The following is an 18,067-nucleotide window of genomic DNA, read 5'->3' as shown; positions in this document are numbered from 1 at the left end:
GCATGGTCATTCCCCCAAGAATTAAAAGATGCCTCCATTGCCCATCTCATTAAAGGTAAAGGGAATAGAATGTCCTGTGACAATCATCAGGCTATTTCTTTTAGTTACTGCTGGTAAAATTCTTGCCAGTCCTAAATAGGCTGATCCCTTCACCTTGGAAGATGGTCACATCCCAGAAAACCAGCGTGGCTTCACAAGGTAGAGGAACAGTCGATACGGTGTTTGCTACCCAACAACTCTAGGAAAAATGCCAGGAACAGAACAGAGGTCTCTATACACCATATCTAGATCTGATTGAGGCCTTTGATACTGGAGGATTTATGAAAAATTATGTCAAAATCTGGTTGCCCGGATAAGTTCATCAGTATTGCATATCAAATTCATGATGGCATTCATGCACAGGTTCTGGATAGTGGATGATGCTCTCCACATTTCCCAGTCCCCAGTGGAATAAAACAAGGAGGTGTCATTGCTCCCATACTTTTAAGTATGATGTTTTCAGCCATGTTTATCAAATGGCTTCAATGAGGATGAACATGGCCTCAAGGTCATCTACTACCCTGATGGCAAATTCTTTAACTTGAAAAGGCTACAAGTCAAGACCAAAGTGGAGGGAGTGATGGAGCATGATCTTCTGTTTGCAGATGATTGTGAACTCAATGAAGTCTCTGAAGCTGAGATGCACAAAGTACGGATTGATTCTCTGCTGATTTTGCTCATTTTGGTCTAGCAATGAACAACCAGGAAACACAGGTGCTCCATCAGTCAGCATCACACCATCCATATGGTGGAACCAACTATTACAACAAGTGGAGAACTTTTGAGTACTGTAAACAAGTTCACTTACCTTGGCAATGTTTTGTTTTTTTTCCCAAGGAGGTACACATTGACCATGAGGTGCACACACGTATTGCCAGAGTTTAGTGCAGTTATTTGGGAGGCTCCAAAAGAAAGTGTGGGAGAGAAGAGTATTATATTGTCTACCAAACTGAAGATCTACAGAGTCATTGACCTCATTATATGCTGTGAAACCTGGACAGTCTACCAATGGCCATGTCAGGAAATGGAATCGTTTCTATTTAAACTGTCTTAAGAAGATTCTGAAGAGGGGCAGCTAGGTGGCATAGTGGATAAAGCACCTGCCCTGGAGTCAGGAGTACCTGGGTTCAAATCCGGCCTCAGACACTTAATAATGACCTAGCTGTGTGGCCTTGGGCAAGCCACTTAACCCTGTTTGCCTTGCAAAAACCTAAAAAAAAAAAAGACTCTGAAGATCACCTGGCAGAAGATACAGTCACTCAAGCCCTTTCTCAAGCTAAACTGCCTAGCATTCCAACATTATTACAACTAGCACAACTATGATGGACTGGACATATTGTTAGAACGCCAGACATAGGCTTGCCAAAAAAACTATTTTATAAAGAACTCACACAGGAAAAGCAGGGGTCAGAAGTGATCCTAAGACACCTAGAAGATTTCATTGAAGGACACCAAGCCCTGGACTTAGGAGGACTGAGTTGAAATCTGGCATTAGACACTTAATTACCTAGCTGTGTGACCTTGGGCAAATCACTTATCCCCATTACCTTACAAAAACAAAACAAAACAAAACAAAGAAATCATGAGGGATGTGATTTCAGAAAAGCCTGAAAAGACTTGCATGAATTGATGCTGAGTGAAATGAGCAGAACCAAAGAACATTTTACACATAGACAAGAAGGGGTGAAGGTCAACCATGATGGACTTCTTCATTTCAGTAACATACTAATCAAAGACAATGTTAAAAGACTTGTGATGGAAAATGCATTTGTATCAAGAGAAGGAAATGTGAAGTTTAAATGAAGACCAAAGGTGATTATCCTCAATTTTTGAAAGTTGTCTTATGTATTAAGACATTTTTTTCTCATATTTTCTTTCTCCCATTTGGATCTGATTCTTTTTTCACAAAATGATCAATATGCATGCTTAGAATAGTTACAAATATAGAGCCTGTATCAGATTGCCTTCTGTCATGGGAAGGGAGGTGAGGGGGGAAGGAGGGAGAAAAATTCAAAACTCAAAACCTTGCAAAAAAAAAAGGATTGGTAAAAACTACAATTGCATGAAAAGAAATACTTTGAACAGAATTGATGTCATTTGGCAGTTTTGCTTGTTATTAGTCCATAACATTGTTCTGATGGACATAGAAATGTTTCTCAGAGTTAAAGCCTTTCTATATTGATTACATTCATAAGGTTTCTCCCCAGTGTGGATTGTCTGATGTTCAGGAAGATGGACCCTCGGAGCAAAAGTCATTCTATATTCATTACATTCATAAGGTTTCTCTCCAGTGTGAATTCTCTGATGTCCAATAAGATTGGTCCTCTGAGTAAAAGCCTTTCCACATTGATTACATTCATAAAGTTTCTATCCAGTGTGGATTCTCTTATGTTCATTAAGATGGACTCTCTGAGCAAAAGCCATTCCACATTCATTACATACATAAGGTTTCTCTCCAGTGTGGATTCTCAGATGTCGGGTAAGACTGAACCTCTGAGTAAAAGCTTTTCCACAATGATTACATTTATAAGGTTTCTCCCCAGTGTGGATTCTCTGATGTTCAGTAAGATGGACCCTCTGAGCGAAAGCTATTCCACAGTCATTACATTCATAAGGTTTCTCTCCAGTGTGGATTCTTAGATGTCGAATAATATTGAACCTCTGAATAAAAGCCTTTCCACACTGAATGCATTCATAAGGTTTCTCCCCAGTGTGGATTCTCTGATGTTCAGTAAGATGGACCCTCTGAGCAAAAGTCATTCCACATTCATTACATTTGTAAGGTTTCTCTCCAGTGTGGATTCTCTGATGTTTAGTAAGACAAGCCCTCTGAGTAAAAGCCTTTCCACACTGATTACATTCAAAAGGTTTCTCTCTAGCATGGATTCTCTGATGTGCAATAAGGTTGCCCTTACATATAAAAGCCTTTCCACAGTGTTTACATTCATAAGGTTTCTCTCTAGTTTGGATTCTCTCATGTATAGCACAGAATTCTTCCCAGGTAAAGTAATAGGGACTGTCATTTATGACTCTTTGCTTGTGAATTCCTTCCAAAAAGAGGCTCAGCTTTCCAGTAGTCTCCTTCATTTCAGGTCTGATCTGTTTTTCTAAAAGAAACAAATATACTCAGACACAATACACACATATCAATATTCCCTGCCATTGGTGGAACCTAAACTCATTTACTTTTTTTTTCTTTGAGGTAAGGAAAAATAAAACTTCAGCTTTATGTAGGCAGGATCAATTATTTTCAGATGCCTGTAGCTCACATCCAAAGAATGATTTAAGATTTGCACACAAAATCGCAGTGTATACTGAAAATAAACAGATGACACAGGAAAGGCCAAAATTCTCATGACATTCACAACTCGGGCCATTGAGCTCAGAAATGACCTCGTGACTTGAACCACATCCCAGCAGCTGAGACTACAACACAAACTCTGTCAATGGACATGTTCTGTTCACAGCACTCAACAAATTAAATCCACTTTCAGTCTTTCCATTTCCCTTTCATTGGCTGCATTTTCAATCTTTTCATTATAACCACAATAATACTGGGTACACATATGCTAAATATTCAAATTATTTCATGATGCACTCTATCTAAATGCATAATGTAATTTATCCCATGATTATTTTTAATCTTTTTTTTGTTTCTATTTCAGTTTCTGAGATTACCTGCAGAATGTCAACATTGTTTTTGGTATTTACCTGAATCATAAGATGGGATATCCACAACTTCTTTCTTTTTTTAAAAAAACATCTTTAAATGGTCCTGCTCCCTAAAGAAAAATTGAAATCTTCTAAAAAAACACAATTTACAAAATTCATGGAATCTCCTTTATGTGAAAATATGTCTGGAAGAGGAATTTGAGTTAATCGCCCTTTTGTAAGGAAGTTGACAGCATGCTTCTCAATTAGTTCTCTTGCAGCTCCTCCCATTTAGAGGTTCACACACCCCTTGAAGGATTGAGACAATGGCCCAAGATAGTTGAATTAAAGGCTTGTCAATGGGAAGTGAAGCAATAAACATATTATTGGGCTATTTATTCTCTGGGACAAGTGTATCTATATTTGAACCTTAACATAAGTGTTTCTGTATTGATTCCAAAGTATCATGATCTGGAAGATACATTTTTTGTGATATGTAGTGATTACATCAAAATCTGACTGTTTCTGATAAAATACAACATTTTCTTTTACATTCTCAATGATTATCAAGTTATTTCTAAACTTCAAGGAAGGTTGAATATTCATGTACAAATGATCACAGTCATGTAACGACCCTTGAAATGCTAAGTTTGTTTTCTAATTTGAACTTATCTATGTGACTCTTTTCCTTTGTAGAGAATTCTCAAAGGAATTAGTAGGCAATATGAGTTAATCATTCAGTAGAGTTTCAGGGAAAGGGCAACCAGTTTATCATTAGAAGAAAAACAAAACTGCATCTGAAGAAATTCTACCCTTTCAAAAATTGTTTTGTAAATGTGTTTTTAAAACCAATATTTGCTACTGACCTGCCAGTATAGTTGTCAAGAACACTGCTTCTCAAGAGTCAACAGAAAAAATAAATCATTTTAAAGCATTTAGCCATTCACTTTGAGTGGTCTGAGAGTTGAAAAAAGATGAATTTCCATACCTCAGAGGGAGTAGGCTCAATACTAAGTCCATTTTTCCATTTCATGTGTTTGACATTTTCATGACATTCTCTTTAAAAATTAAAATGGAACTGGTGATGAAGTGAATATAATTGTTTTTTAGTGTATATATAAACTATTAAAAAAACAAAAAAGAACAAGATATTTGCAATTGACCTTCAAATACATTGGTCAAGGATACCACTTGTCATTAGGCAATAGAAAAATAAATCTTTTTATTGGCAATAAAGCAATTCATTTTGATTAATTATAGAGTTTAAAAATTCCATCCCTCATTGGGAGCTTGCTCAATTTTCCATCCATTTTCTACTTCATACATGTGTGAAAATTTTCAACATATTCTCTTTAAAATTCAGAATACTACTGATAGAGATGTGGATAGATTGCAGGACCTTGAATCATGAAGATTTGAGTTCTGATTCCAAATCAGAAATTTCCTAGTTCTATTACCCTATAAAAGTCACAGGACCTCTGCTAACCTCAGTTTCTCTAGCTGTAAAATGGTCATATAAATAGCACTAGCTCCTAGTATTCTTTTTTTTTTTTTAGGTTTTTGCAGGGTTAAGTGGCTTGCCCAAGGCCACACAGCTAAGTAATTATTAAGTGTCTGAGACCAGATTTGAACCCAAGTACTCCTGACTCCAAGGCCGGTGCTTGATCCACTCTGCCACCTAGCTGCCCCAACTCCTAGGATTCTTATGATAAAATGAGACAATATTTATAGAGTAGTTACTATAAAAATGCTAATTATTTTTGTTTTATTTTTATTATTTCCTCCCCATTTCTGCTCTCCTTCTTAAACTATTGTTATCCTCACTCTTTATAGGCCCTTATTTTCCTGTTGCACTATATGAATTTCTATCCATGAACATTCTCCTTTCAGTACATCAATTCTTGTTGGTAAACTGGACTCTGAACTCTGTGACAATTGGTCTGGGGGCAGCTAGGTGATGTAGTGGATCAAGCACCAGCCCTGGAGTGAAAAGGACCTGAGTTCAATGCCAGCTTTAGATACTTCATACTTACTAGCTGTGTGACCTCAGGCAAGTCACTTAACCCCAGTGTCCCACAAAAAGCTTGTTAGCCTCATATCTTGGCACAGTGTCTAAAAATAGAAGGTAGATTACAGCATATTTTCCAGATCTTTTCACTCCTCCCTAAACCTCTATAAGCTTGCTTCTACCGTTCTTACCACTGAATAATTATTTATCAAAGGTCATCTTTTTCTTCTCATCTCATATAAATCAGATAAACCTTCTCCTTTTTAACCTCTATATTAGATGAAAATATTATTCTTCTGCTTGATAAAGAAAATCCCTTTACTTGTGTACATGATCTCATTTTAACCCTCCAATTGCCCTATATCTAGGTAAAATGATTCTATACACATTTCTAGGTTTGTTCTCTGTAAGCAGATAGCATCTTCCCTAATTTGCCCTTTATAATCAATTTGGATAATTATGATACTCGTAGTCTAGCTGCTTCTCTCATTGATTGACTGAAAGAAATCTCTCAAAAATTACAAACAATCACAAAAATAGCCGAAACTCAAAGACCATCCCAAAATCCTAATAGTTCTTGACTTCTCTGCGGGCTTTGGCACTTTTCTTTATTCTTCTTTCTCTAGATGTGAGGGACATTACTCTCTACTGGTGCAACTTCTACCATATCAAAGGGAACCTCTCATTCTTTCCCCAAAAAACTTCTATATTCTTAACACTTTATCTAAGATCTCCTAAAAGTCCAGGCTCAGAAATGGAGCCCTATGCTACCTCATTAGCTCCCACACATACAATCTGTTGGAAACTTCTCTTGATTTTTCCTCTCTGCCTTCTTTCACATCTGTTGCTCTCTCAATACTATTGCTTTCGTGATTGAGACTCTAGTCAAACTCACAGCTGAGATATTCTAAGAGCCTGATGCTTGGTCCAGCTGCCCCAGTCCAATCTTTCCTTCACCCAGTTGTCAAATTCTTCCCAAAGCTCTCATGTGATATCACCATCTATTCAACAATAGCTTTGGAGCAAAAGGATGAGATATAAAGCCCCATCTAGAACTGTTAATGCACTGAATCACCAACCTGTCTCCTACTCTGCCAATCTTCTTTCACCCTGTTTCCATCATTTATGCTACAGTTCAGTGATATGGTCCACTTCTAGACTCTTGTCATTCCTGGAATGCTCTCCTTGGTTTCCCTGCTGTCCCATCTAGAGACTACTTTATACAATGTCTTTTCTCATTCTAATTAAATTTATGTCCTATGGGTAGTTAAGTAGTACAGGGGATAGAGCACAGGGCCTAGAGTGAGGAGAAATTGAGTTCAAATTCAGAATCAGAATCTAGATCCTTATAACTTGTATGAACTTAGGCAAGTCACTAAACTTGTTCACCAAAGTAACAACAAAAAATTGTGGCCTAATCTCTCTTGAGCAACTCCAATTGTCCATTGTGAATTTCTCCATAGTTGTTGGACTGTTCTCTTTTTCCAGCAGACAATGAGCCTTATGGGAGCAGATAAAGTCCCTTGCATCTATTTATGAATTTGGTGCTTTGCATGGGGCATCATAAGCACTTAGATGTTTGTTGATTTGTAGGAAGTCTAGGAAAGAATTCAGATGGGATAAACAACCACCTTTTGCACTTACAGAAGTCATCTCTGCCCCCAAATTTAAAATAGTGACTTCTTTTAGGATTATAGATGGACTCTTGAGAGTTGACTAGGCCATGGAATCAAACTCCCTCATTTATACAGAAAGAAATTGAGGTTCAGTGGTTCAGTGAGTGCCCCAGGAAGCTACTGCTATGAAATATGTGAAAAACAATCCCAAAGCAGGTCTTCACATCCCCAAATGTAGCACTGGCTTGATTATAACTCATAGAAACCTCTTATAATCAGAGCTCTCATCCAGCTGCTTCCACCGCACTCACCTGGGCAGCGGGTCCTCAGGTCTTCTTGCTGTAACATCCATGGCACTTCCTTTTGTTCAAAATAAGAGATCACATCTTGATTGGTAACTGGAAGTCCTGGGAAGAAAAATCAGTTAGGAATGAAGAAAAACCCTTGCAATTTAGTTTTATCTTTGAAAAGGAGTATATATAGGGTTGTTGCATTTTTTGAGAATCACTCCATTTTGTTAATAGTAATAATGCAAATAACCCCCAATAGGATGTATTGTTCTGAAAGACAGCCAAACCCACTGCCCCCAAGTCATTTTTTTTTATTTTTTATTTTTTTTTAGATTTTTGCAAGGCAAACGGGGTTAAGTGGCTTGCCCAAGGCCACACAGCTAGGTAATAAGTGTCTGAGGCCGGATTTGAACCCAGGTACTCCTGACTCCGGGGCTGGTACTTTAGCCACTCCGCCACCTAGCCACACCCCCCAAGTCATTCTTTCAAGTTTCACAGGGTTATTGATCAAGACTGATCTTGAGTCCCAGAAGCAGGGACTTGAGGAACCAACTTTCCCCTATTGTCTACCCTGAGACTCACTCCTAGAAACATGTAGAATTGTAAAACTCAAATAATAACTTTAATAAAAATAAATTAAAAAAAAAAGAAATCTGTTTCCTATTCCTCAGGGGAGTCTTTGCCTGCTAAGATGTAATTCTGTTGCTGGCAAATTCAAGAAACCTTTCTTCTTCCAATTCTCTTTCTTGGCCTGTCTGTTCTTTCTGGCCATTCTTGGAGGTTGTAAGAAGGAACTACAGGGTGTTGGTCCCCAGGACTCCTGAAGGACAGTCTCAGAGCATTTATTGTTTGAGTTCTGGGGAGAGGTGGGAAAGAGCATCATGGAACCCTGGAATCAGGAAATTTGATCTTGGGGAAAGTTCTTCACAGAATGATGAACACCTCATAACTTTTCCATTATTGAGAAATTAGAGGCAGCTGATAGAGCAGTGAAGAGAGCCCTAGGACTCAAGTGAGAAAAGCCAGACTCTAAATCCAACCTTAGACAGTTACTAGCTATGTGCCCTGAAAAACATTTCACCTCCATTTGTCTCAGTTTCCTCAATTATTAAATGGGGATATTATGACCTAATAATTTTTTGCAAGGCAATGGGGTTAAGTGGCATGCCCAAGGCCACACAGTTAGGTAATTCTTAAATGTCTGAGGCCAGATTCGAACTCAGGTCCTCCTGACTCCAGGGCTAGTGCTCTATCCACTGAGCCACCTAGCTGCTCCATATTATGATCTAATTTGAAAGGTTATTATTAGGATGAAATGACATATTGTAAAGAAAGCACTTGGCATATCAGCTGGCCAATAGAAAAAAATAAATGCTTGTTTCCTTCCCTTCATTTCCCACTCTCTGTCCTAGATTTTAGAGGCAATATGAAGGAAGATTAAGGACAAATTTGCTGTACAGAGGAAACTGAACTGTAAGTTACATATTTATGCTTATTAATAAGGAAAATTTTTCAAATACTAGACTTATCCAACAGAGAAATTGTTGCAATGGAAAGCTGCCTGAAGAATTTTCAGAGATTTGGCGGGCAAAACTCAAGTCCCAGTAGACTTTAAACTGAACTGTCTCTGAGACTGGTTCCACATCAGGGATGCTTCCAAAATGATTTGATCTTTGACCTGAAGCTACCTAGAACTGGTAAGAGATAGCTTCAGAAAGAACAAAACAGAATCTCAGGTTCCTGTAACAGAATGTAAAGTCATTTTACAGGAATGTCAGCCTTCTGAAAGACCCAGTAACTTGACCACAGGAGACCTGCACTTTTCTCTCTTTAAATCGATCTAACCTTCCACAGAAAGGAATGAAGATATTCCCATTGATTGCAGACTCAATGATACAAGTTCTACCAAGAAGTATCCTCACCCATAGAGAGCAGGTTCCGGGCATTCTCCAGCATGACCTCCTTGTACAACTGCTTCTGACGAGGGTCCAAGAGGCTCCACTCCTCCTGGGTGAAGTCCACAGCCACATCCTTGAATGTCACCAACTCCTAGACCATCAAGATCATCAAATGGAGATTTGAAAGACTCCTCAGAATTAGAGTCCAGTCCCCCCAGATTCTAAGGGGAAACTGAAGCACAGAAAGGGATTTGCCCAGAGGTCACACCCTATATGAAAGCCCGAGTCAGCTCTAGGATTCGCAGTCATTAAGAAATGGATGGACTTATGAGAAATGATTTTATGTATTCAGTGAAAATCAAGCTGATTTCAGAAATGTCTTACAATGAAATGTATTTCCCTTTGGCATTAGGGGAAAAGTTTGTGTTCTCTCTGTGAGGAGGTAGGTGAATCTGTGGAGGAGAAAGGAAAAGGATGAAAGGAAATGTCTTCCTTATAAGATCACACAGGAGATGTAGTTTGGGATGATGGCAATGTAATTCAGAAAATTTCCAGGCTCTCCAGATTTCCTCCACAAACTGACAGAAAATCACCAAGAAAAGAAAGTACAGTTGCAACTATAGAAATGAAATCAGAATCTGGAATGAGGTGAGTTTTAAAAAGTATTTTTTTTCCTGCAGCCATTATGATGGTAATCTAGAAAAATTCCAAAAATTCAACTAAAAACAATAAGTTTTTCAAAGTAGCAGGATTTAGAGTAAATCCACATAAATCATCAACATTCCTTTACATCATAAACAAAACCCTGTGAGAAGAGATAATAAAAACTATTCTATTTTAAATAACTCCAGATCTTATGTGTTATAGTGAATAGAGCATCAGTCCTGTAGTCAGGAGGACTTGAGTTCAGATCCACTTCAAACACTTAGCACTTACTGTTCCTCACATATAGGAGTATCAGTCATCCTGATTCAGATCTGGTCTTTGGGCCCGGGTGGCTATGGGAGAGAAATTGAGGCTGCTGACTTAGCAAAGCATCCCCTCAGTCAAAATCAAATTCACTTGTTCGTCATGACATCACCTCCCTGATGTCATGGGCTTCTTTGAGAAGGACTGGCAACCATCAACAAGACCTTATAATAAATGGGGGTTTGCCAGTTAACATAAGTCCAAGACTTCTTAAATAAAATTATAAAAACAAACTTGATACAAATAAAATAGTTTTCAGTCATTGAAAAGATATTCCCAATGGTATTGACAAGACTAATATAATAATTTTTCCAAAAATGATTTATAAATTCAATGCCCTCCCAATTAAATTGCCAAATACATGTTTTAATGAATTAGGAAAAAGTTTATTAAAATTCATTTGGAAAAACAAAAAATCAGGAATACTAAAAGACATAATGAAACAAAAAGTTTAAAGGAAGTTGGTTTAGCAAAGTGTCCCCTTGAATCTGTATTATAAAGCAATAATTATCAAAGTAATGTCATGCATGCTAAAAAAATAGAACAGTAAATCAGAAGAATTTCATAGGCAAAAAGAAATTTATAGTAGCAAATAGTCTTAACAAAGTTGAGAAGAGGAAAGACTTTAGATTTTGGAATAAGAATTCATTATTGGGTCAAATTTGTTGGGAAAACATTGTGGCAGAAACTGTACACAAACCAATATTTCAGACCACGCTCAATGAATACATGATATGAAGAGAGTCACTACATGAAAATTAGAAATGTAAAGAATATATTACTGGGGCAGCTAGGTGGCACAGTAGATAGAGCACCAGCTCTGGAGTCAGGAGCGCCTGAGTTCAAATTTGACTTCAGACACTTAATAATTACCTAGCTGTGTGGCCTTGGGCAAGCCACTTAATCTCCATTGCCTTGTAAAAAAAAAAAACCTAAATAAAATAAGTAAATATTACTTATCAGACACAAAGATTGATAAACAATTTATAAATTAAAAAAGGAAAAAGGAAAATTAGGTATAAAACAGATACATTTGATTATATTAAATTAAAATGTTTCTGGACAAATTAATCAAATATAGCCAGGATCTGATGGAAAGCAGAAAATTGGAGGGAAACTTTTATAGACTGTTTATCAGGTAAAGGTCTCCTATAAAAAAAATATAGAAATCTTGGGGGAGCAGCTAGGTGGTGCAGTGGATAGAGCACTGGCCCTGGAGTCAGGAGAACCTGAGTTCAAACCCCAGCTCAAACACTTACAATTACCTATCTGTGTGACCTTGAGCAAATCACTTAACCCCATTGGCTTACAAAAAGAAAAAAAAATATAGAACTCTTGTTAAAGGATGGAAGTGGCAGTTTTTGAATGATAAAATTCAAGCCTTTTATAATCATATAAAATACCATATTTTTCCATGTATAAGACATACCTTAATTTTGGGACCTGAAATTTGAAAAAAAAATGTATTACATAAAGTTATTGAACTCAAGTTTTATTCATCATAAAATTCATACAATTCCTCATCACTGTCCAAACTCCCATACATTAGCTTGCCCTATCTGTGTTTGATGGTGAATTACTATCTTAGGAGAGGCTCTGACTGCTCTCCTACCTGTGCTCTGGTCTGTGGTTGACCATAAGGTCTCCCTGGGCTAGTGTGAAGAGTGGACGCATTCTAGATGAACCTTTGTCCTTCTTTGTAATCAGTCACCTCTTTTTCTTCAGTAGTTCTTGCCTCCAGCATAATCTTTGTGGACATAGCAATTTGAATGGCCCTTTGCTCTTTCATCCATACCTTCAATTCCCTCTCTAACTCAGGCCATTTGGCCAACTTGCCTCTCATGGCCTTCTTCTGCCATGGTGTTTTCAGTTGGGTTTCTCCTTCCTGTAGCCAGTCTCAGAGTGTTTCCTCAGATGGAGGAGGACCAGACTGACATTCAGCAGCACAATTTCCATTCACTTTGGCAAACTGAATCATTTTGAACTTGAATTCAGCATTTCTGGCAGAACATGGTAAAACATAACCTAATATACTGGTAGCAAATGTGGAACAATGAACGCAAAGACAACAAATGGGAAAAAAGTGGGAAAAGCAAGTCAAAAAATCTCCAACCACTCTGTAAGACACTCCCAGGTTTTAGACCTCAAATTTTTTGAAAAAGAGTGCATGGGAAATATGATCATCTAAATCCTTAATAATTAGATTAATGCAAATTAAAACAACCTTGAGATATCATTTTGTGCCTATCAGATTAGCTAAAAGAATAGAAGGGAAAAGTGACAAATGTTCCAGAGCATTTGGAAAAATTGGGGGGGGGACAAAAAGAAAAAGAAATTAAAAAAAGAAAAATTGGGATGCTAATAGTGTTGGTGAAATTGTAAAATGGTCCAACCATTGTAGAGAGCAATCTGGAATTTCGTCCAAATAGTTTTAAATCTACCTTATTCTTCAACCCAGCAGTATCACCACTATTTCTGTTTCCAAAAAATGATTTAACATAAAAGAAAACCACCTGTTTGTGCTAAAATTTTGTAGAAGCTCTCTTTGTGGTGGCAAAGAACTGGAAATTGTAGGGAGATCCAGTCCTTGGGGAATGGTTGAATAAATTATAGTCTATGAGTTGTGACAGAATCCTGCTGTGCTTTATGAAATGATTTTAGAAAAACACGGAAAGACTTGCATGAAATAATGAAATGAGATGAGCAGAGCCAAGAGATCACAAAACAGAGCAACAGCAATGCTGTTTTAGGAATGACCTTGAGCAAAAAAGTTACTTTTTCCTAGTATAAATATCCAAGATAATATAAATGACATACATATAAAGAAATAATCTGAGAGAAGAGAAAGAATGTGTACCTAACTATCTTCAAGAGTAATTTGGAACTAACGCCAAACTGCTAAAAATTGTGCAGACCCTTTGACCTAGCAATAATACGGCTCGTTCTAAATGTTTCGAGCTGCTCTTTTTGTGGTGGCAAAGAATTGGGAAAGAGGAGGATATCCATCAATTGAGGAATGGAAAAATAACTGTGTTCTATGATTGGGATAGAATATTACTGTGCTCTAAGAAATGACAAGCAGGATGACATGTACAAAATGACTGATAGGGTAATGGTTTACATGACAGCACATAGATAGCCCCTATCAGATTGCTTGCCATTTCAGAGAGGGTAGTGAGGAAGGAGGAGGGGGATGACTGCAGAACTTAGCAAACTGTTTCAAAATATAAATTTGGGAAATAATATGTTTTCAAAAATGAAATTGTAAAAGAGAATCCTGAGAAGTGTTGTGTGACCTGAGGCTTCAGGACACGAACAGAACCCAGAGCACAATTTCTACTCTGAGGTCAGTACCACGAAGGACAAGAGCTGGTTCTGCCCTCTGGGCTCCATCAGTTGATACAAAGAAACCAGGAAGAAGTGGGGATGGGGGTAAGGTGAAGTGTGTGCGTGTGCGTGTGTGCATGTGTCTTCATGTATGTGTGAGCGAGTACTACTATCTAGGCAGGCATGGAGAAGAGGACAAGATCACTAGGAAATAATTATTCATGAATGATATAGTCCTTGAAAGTGAATTGTAATAACAGAGAATTTAAAACCAAACAGGGAAGGCACCCATTTCAGGTATGGGGGCTCAGTTCTCAAGAACCCGAGGACCAACTGAATGAGTTTAAACAGCCGAATAAGAGAGCAGAGCAGTATGGTTACTCCTGTGTTCAATTTCATAATTACTTTTTGTAAAGGACGTGATCCATGAGGAAGACATTGCCAAATGTCCTAGAACATTCCCAATGTCTATGGAATTGGATTGGTAACTCCTCTTGGTCTAGCCTGGGGACACACTGAACTCACCTGAGGTTGGGTGCTGAGTCTCCCACAGGCCATTCCCTCTGAATCCAGGCACACTCTGTAGGCAGCAAAATAATCAAAGTGGCTCCTTTTTTCAGGTTCCTCCATCTTAGGGGCAGCTACATGGCACAGTGGAGTCAGGACAGGAGTTCAAATCCAACCTCAGAGATTTACTAGCTTATGTGACCTTGGGCAAGTCACTTAATCCCATTGCCTTAAATAGATAAATTTTTTTTAAAAGTTTCTCCATCTTGTTCTTGATCTTAACCTACCTTGGGAACATGCTTCCCCCACATTTTGTGGATGCAAAAATGTAGCTACAAAGTTCTTACTTACAGGGCTCATACCTAACCAAGAAAGGTTTTAATTCTATGCCTTTTAATAACCCTGGAAAGCTTCTCCCTTTGGTGAATTTTAAAAAACATCTACCCCACCCATAACATTAGCCCCAGGCTGCCTATCTTTGTTTGCTATTTTTGAACCTTTATAATAAAACTGTTCTTAGTTCCTACTTTGACTTCTAGATTTTCCATAGTATCTTCTTGGGCCAGGCCTTGGTCCTCTGGATACTGGGCTAGGGAGGTGTAGGATCCCAGAGACAGAGAGTTTTTCCCTTCTCTTCCTGGAGACTAACAGGGATTTATAAGGGGCAGATCCCCAAGAGTTTCAAAGGGCCAGGCTCTGCCCTCAGGGTTGGGATTCCAACCTACAAAGGAAGGGAGGCAGGCAGATGGGGGGGGGGGGGGGGCAGGCATTGCAAAGAAGATGGTCTAAAAAGGAAGTCTACTTCCCTCCCTCCTCTCAATCCTTCCCTTCACCTTCCCCCTTTGCCCATCCTCCTACAGACCCAGAATCCATAAAGGGATTGGCATCCAAGTTAGCAAGAGTCCAGGCAGAACCTTTAAGTGTCCTGGGACAGAGCTCTCCCTCCAACTGCCCCTCTGTCTTCCCCAAATCTTCTCTTCCCAGCTAACACACCTAGTTTCTGACCAACAGACTAGATAGGAACAAAGCTAGGAAAGTCTGAAGATGGGAAACTTCAGGAATGGAGCCTTCAGGGAATGGCCAGGGTGGGCAGCGGTATGAAAGGGGAAGCAGAGGTGGAGAGGTTCAGGTTCAGACCTACCTGAGACATGCAAGCACAGAACTGGCTTCCGAGAGGCAGTGAGATATATGCTCCAAGTGAAGAAAAAAAATTTGAGCTCCAGGGAAAGCAGAGCAGTTTTAGTTCAAAGACTTCCTGCTTCACACCAGCCCTCTTTGGGAGGGTCTTCCTAAGTACTATCCTGTGCAGCCCCTGAGGCCCCAGATCCTCCAATCACATCCAGGGCAAGGGCTCCAGGACCCTGACCTAAGCCTTACCCTGCAATTTATTTCATTGGTTAGGGGTAAAGACCTAAGCATATAGCAATATGGCTTCATGTTATTCCATTCCCATCATAAATAAGACCAATTTCACAGCATCAGTAATATGAAGTCTAGAGATTGCAGGTTTCATGACAAACTCATGTCAGTCATTCAGTAATTCAGACTGAAAAATAGATAAGACTAAGATGAGAGAAGTTAAACAGACAAATTGATTGAAAATAAGTTTTTCAGGATCAGGAACTCTGGAAATTATATGTATTTATGAAAGTGTAAAAGGTGATTTCTCTATTTGAATAATATTTTATCTTCCCTACTATATGTGAAAAATTTAATATTGTTGTTTCTTAAATTTTTAATTCAAAATTATCTTCCTAACTCCCTCCCTTCCAACTTCCCTGAAGCAGTAAACATTTTTACACAGCCTACACATAGGCAATCCTACAATACATATTTCCATATAAGTCATGTTTTGAAAGAAGACACAGACCAAAAAAACAAGATTCATGAAATCATCCAATGAAAAATAGTATATATTGATCTACATTGAGACTCCCATCAGTTCCATCTCTGAAAATTGATAGCAGCTTTCATCATGTTATCTTTGGTATTGTCTTGGATGTTCATGATGCTAAGGAGTGATTAATTCAGAGTTGCACATGATACAATATTGCAGTTATTATACAGAATGTTCTCTTTTTTCTCACTTCAGTTTGTATCAGTTCATGGAAGTCTTTTCAGGTTTTTGCTGCAATCATTCTGCTCATCATTTCTTAAAGTAAATAGTATTCCAGGGGCGGCTAGGTGGCGCAGTGGATAGAGCACCGGCCCTGGAGTCAGGAGGACCTGAGTTCAAATGTGGCCTCAGATACTTAATAATCACCTAGTTGTGTGGCCTTGGTCAAGCCACTTAACCCTGTTTGCCTTGCAAAATCCTAAAAAAAGAAAAGTTTTCCAATGTACTCATATACCACAACTTGTTTAGCCATTCATCAAGTGATGACCATACCCTTAATTTCCAATTCTTGGCCACCACAAAAAGAATTATTATATTTTAGAAATATAGGTCCCTTCTCCCTTATTATCTCTTTAGGATACAGATTTAGTAGTGCCACTTCTGGAAGGATATTCACAGTTTGGAGTTCAAATTACTCTTTTTTTTTTAGATTTTTGCAAGGCAATGGGGTTAAGCTAGGTAATGATTAAGTGTCTGAGGCGGCATTTGAACTCAGGTCCTCCTGACTCCAGGGCTGGTGCTCTATCCACTGCGCCACCTAGCCGCCCCCAAAGTACTCTCCAGAATGGTTAGATCAGTTCAAAACTCCTTGAACAATGCATTAGTGTCCTAATTTACTGACACCTTCTCTCTTAACATTTTGCTTTTCTTTTGCCATTTAAGCCAATCTGATAGATGTGAAGTGGTATCTCAGAGTCCTTTTAATTTGCATTTTTCTAATCCATAGTCATTTACAGGATATTCCCCAAGACTAAAGATAGCTTTAATCCTTCATCTGAAAGCTACTTGTTTATATTCATTGACCATTTATCAATTGAGTAATGATTTGTATACTTATGTATTTGACACAATTTTCCATACATTTGAGTAATAATATTTCTATGAGAGAAATTTGTAATGTCTTTCAAAGCTTTCTGCATTTCTCCTAATGATTTTGCTTATGCAAAACTTTTACAATTTAATATAATCAAAATTATCCATTTTATATCGCCCAAGCTTTCTACCACTTGATCTGCCAGTTAAATTCTTAACCTCTTCGTATTTCTGTAAGCCCAATTTATTTATGGTCTCATCCTATATATATATTTAAATCAGATGAATTTTTAAGTTATTTTCTAGCTCGCTCTCTGTCTCTGTGTGTGTGTGTGTGTGTGTGTGTGTGTAATTTGATTAGTATTTCATGGATTAGGCTTTTTCATTTAGGTTGAAATGCCATTTTATCATGTAGCTACCACAAGCAATTGATATTTTTCCCCATTGTTTAGAACCGTTTTGAGTGAAAAGTGCTTTGTAATTGAATTCCTATAGCTCCTGGGTTTATCTTGGCAGATAGACTTCCAAATGTTTCATAGTGCTGCTCTGCAATGGGTTCAGCTGAAGAGAGAAGACTGCAGTTTGGAAAGTACTGTTGTTCCACTAGGTGTGGTGAGCTTGAGTCTGGAGGCAATGGAGCAACATAGACCCCTAAGTTACAAGGACGCTTTGTGTCCTACACTCACAAGCTTGCCATCAAAGTATACCATAGTGATGATTGGTCTATCATGAGACAGGCTAGTTTTATCTACTGGCTAAATCCTAAAATCCTAAACCCTAAAATCACCCAAGTGACAATTAGACCATCCAGAGACAAGTTTGGATAAAGCAAG

At 38.2% G+C, this 18,067-nt stretch overlaps 1 pseudogene; it reads right to left on the bottom strand.

The window, feature by feature from the left end:
- Nucleotides 1-2,091: 2,091 nt before the first annotated feature.
- LOC141497052 (uncharacterized) lies at nt 2,092-3,142 on the bottom strand (annotated as a pseudogene).
- Between the last annotated feature and the right edge of the window lie 14,925 nt (nt 3,143-18,067).

The sequence above is a fragment of the Macrotis lagotis genome, chromosome X (genome assembly GCF_037893015.1).
Source record: "Macrotis lagotis isolate mMagLag1 chromosome X, bilby.v1.9.chrom.fasta, whole genome shotgun sequence".
Taxonomy (NCBI): domain Eukaryota; kingdom Metazoa; phylum Chordata; class Mammalia; order Peramelemorphia; family Peramelidae; genus Macrotis; species Macrotis lagotis.
Note: the sequence above shows the minus strand (reverse complement) of the source record. Positions and strands in the feature narration are given on the sequence as shown.